Source organism: Solanum pennellii, chromosome 3, assembly GCF_001406875.1.
Source record: "Solanum pennellii chromosome 3, SPENNV200".
Lineage (NCBI taxonomy): Eukaryota > Viridiplantae > Streptophyta > Magnoliopsida > Solanales > Solanaceae > Solanum > Solanum pennellii.
The window spans coordinates 55,107,192-55,111,294 of NC_028639.1; positions in this window are offsets into that span (position 1 = coordinate 55,107,192).

Here is a 4,103-nt window from a genome sequence, read left to right on the forward strand (position 1 = left end):
TTCATGCATCGCGAGAAGATTTCATACCTCGCAGAAAATTCATGCATCGCGAGAAGATTTCATACCTCGCAGAAATGTATGCATCGCAAGAAGATTCATACATTGCGGAATTTATGCATTGCGGGAAGATATTCATGCCCCGCAGAAGATCATGCATCGAGAGAAAATTCATGCATCACTAGTTAATTCATGCATCAAAAGTTAATTCATGCATTGCGAGAAGATTTCATACCTCGCAGAAAATTCCATGCATCGCGAGAAGATTTCATACCTCGCAGAAAATTCATGCATCACTAGTTAATTCATGCATCGAGAGTTAATATTCATGCATCGAGAGTTAATTCATGCATCGAGAGTTAATATTCATGCATCGAGAGTCAATTCATGCATCACTAGTTAATATTCATGCATCGAGAGTCAATTCATGCATCGAGAGTCGATTCACGCATCGCGAGTTAATTCATGCATCACTAGTTAATATTCATGCATCGAGAGTCGATTCACGCATCGCGAGTTAATTCATGCATCACTAGTTAATATTCATGCATCGAGAGTCGATTCACGCATCGCGAGTTAATTCATGCATCACTAGTTAATATTCATGCATCGAGAGTCGATTCACGCATCGCGAGTTAATTCATGCATCACTAGTTAATATTCATGCATCGAGAGTCGATTCACGCATCGCGAGTTAATTCATGCATCACTAGTTAATATTCATGCATCGAGAGTCGATTCACGCATCGCGAGTTAATTCATGCATCACTAGTTAATATTCATGCATCGAGAGTCGATTCACGCATCGCGAGTTAATTCATGCATCACTAGTTAATATTCATGCATCGAGAGTCGATTCACGCATCGCGAGTTAATTCATGCATCACTAGTTAATATTCATGCATCGAGAGTCGATTCACGCATCGCGAGTTAATTCATGCATCACTAGTTAATATTCATGCATCGAGAGTCGATTCACGCATCGCGAGTTAATTCATGCATCACTAGTTAATATTCATGCATCGAGAGTCGATTCACGCATCGCGAGTTAATTCATGCATCACTAGTTAATATTCATGCATCGAGAGTCGATTCACGCATCGCGAGTTAATTCATGCATCACTAGTTAATATTCATGCATCGAGAGTCGATTCACGCATCGCGAGTTAATTCATGCATCACTAGTTAATATTCATGCATCGAGAGTCGATTCACGCATCGCGAGTTAATTCATGCATCACTAGTTAATATTCATGCATCGAGAGTCGATTCACGCATCGCGAGTTAATTCATGCATCACTAGTTAATATTCATGCATCGAGAGTCGATTCACGCATCGCGAGTTAATTCATGCATCACTAGTTAATATTCATGCATCGAGAGTCGATTCACGCATCGCGAGTTAATTCATGCATCACTAGTTAATATTCATGCATCGAGAGTCGATTCACGCATCGCGAGTTAATTCATGCATCACTAGTTAATATTCATGCATCGAGAGTCGATTCACGCATCGCGAGTTAATTCATGCATCACTAGTTAATATTCATGCATCGAGAGTCGATTCACGCATCGCGAGTTAATTCATGCATCACTAGTTAATATTCATGCATCGAGAGTCGATTCACGCATCGCGAGTTAATTCATGCATCACTAGTTAATATTCATGCATCGAGAGTCGATTCACGCATCGCGAGTTAATTCATGCATCACTAGTTAATATTCATGCATCGAGAGTCGATTCACGCATCGCGAGTTAATTCATGCATCACTAGTTAATATTCATGCATCGAGAGTCGATTCACGCATCGCGAGTTAATTCATGCATCACTAGTTAATATTCATGCATCGAGAGTCGATTCACGCATCGCGAGTTAATTCATGCATCACTAGTTAATATTCATGCATCGAGAGTCGATTCACGCATCGCGAGTTAATTCATGCATCACTAGTTAATATTCATGCATCGAGAGTCGATTCACGCATCGCGAGTTAATTCATGCATCACTAGTTAATATTCATGCATCGAGAGTCGATTCACGCATCGCGAGTTAATTCATGCATCACTAGTTAATATTCATGCATCGAGAGTCGATTCACGCATCGCGAGTTAATTCATGCATCACTAGTTAATATTCATGCATCGAGAGTCGATTCACGCATCGCGAGTTAATTCATGCATCACTAGTTAATATTCATGCATCGAGAGTCGATTCACGCATCGCGAGTTAATTCATGCATCACTAGTTAATATTCATGCATCGAGAGTCGATTCACGCATCGCGAGTTAATTCATGCATCACTAGTTAATATTCATGCATCGAGAGTCGATTCACGCATCGCGAGTTAATTCATGCATCACTAGTTAATATTCATGCATCGAGAGTCGATTCACGCATCGCGAGTTAATTCATGCATCACTAGTTAATATTCATGCATCGAGAGTCGATTCACGCATCGCGAGTTAATTCATGCATCACTAGTTAATATTCATGCATCGAGAGTCGATTCACGCATCGCGAGTTAATTCATGCATCACTAGTTAATATTCATGCATCGAGAGTCGATTCACGCATCGCGAGTTAATTCATGCATCACTAGTTAATATTCATGCATCGAGAGTCGATTCACGCATCGCGAGTTAATTCATGCATCACTAGTTAATATTCATGCATCGAGAGTCGATTCACGCATCGCGAGTTAATTCATGCATCACTAGTTAATATTCATGCATCGAGAGTTAATTCATGCATTGCGAGAAGATTTCATCCCTCGCAAAATTTTATGCATCGCGAGAAGATTCAATTCCTCGCAAAAGTTTACATATCGCAAGAAGATTTCATACCTTGCGGAATTTATGCATCGCGAGAAGATTTCATCCCTCGCAAAATTTTATGCATCGCGAGAAGATTCAATTCCTCGCAAAAGTTTACATATCGCAAGAAGATTTCATACCTTGCAGAATTTATGCATCGCGAGAAGATTTCATCCCTCGCAAAATTTTATGCATCGCGAGAAGATTCAATTCCTCGCAAAAGTTTACATATCGCAAGAAGATTTCATACCTTGCGAAATTTATGCATCGTGAGAAGATTTGATCCGTTGCAAAATTTTATGCATTGCGAGAAGATCCCATCCCTCGCAAAATTTTATACATCGCGAGAAGATTCCATCCCTCGCGAAATTTACGCATCGCGGAAAGATATTCATGCCCCGCAAGCAATCATGCGCTATCAGAAAAGGGATCGTGCATCTCAAATGAAATATTTATCCTTCAACGTCAACTGACGTTAAATGTCGAGGAGAGAAATTAAGTGTCGACACGGTGAAAAACACTGTCTCCCATTTAAATTGCATTTTTAAGCTGACGAGTTTTATCTCAGTCTTTGTCAAGAGCATTCGAAAGGATGAATTTCTTTAAAAAAAAAAAGAAAAAAAAAAGAAGAAGAAAAACAAAAAAAAAAAGAAAAAGAAAAAAAAAGAAAAAGAAAAGTCACTAGTTAATATTCATGCATTGCGAGTTAATATTCATGCATCGCGGATTAATATTCATGCATCGCAAGTTAAATTTTTTATGCATCGCGAGAAGATTCACTTCCTCGCAAAAGTTTACATATCGCAAGAAGATTTCATCCCTCGCAAAATTTTATGCATCGCGAGAAGATCCCATCCCTCGCAAAATTTTATGCATCGCGAGAAGATCCCATCCCTCGCAAAATTTTATGCATCGCGAGAAGATTACACCCCTCGCAAATTTGAACATCGCGGGAAGATATTTATGCCCTGCAAGCAATCATGCTTCGCCAGAAAAAGAATCGTGCATCTCAAAGGAAATATTTATCCCTCAACGTCAACTGACGTTAAATATCGAGGAGAGAAATCAAGTGTCGACACGGTGGAAGACACTGTCTCCCATTTAAATTGCATTTTTAAGCTGACGAGTTTTATCTCAGACTTTGTCAAGAGCATTCGAAAGGATGAATTTCTTCAAAAAAAAAAAGATCAAAAAAAAAAATCAAAAAAAAAAAGATAAAAAAAAAAAAACAGGTGCAAACTACTTCAACAAGGACGCAACACATCATGGAACCTTTTGGAGACAGGTCTGG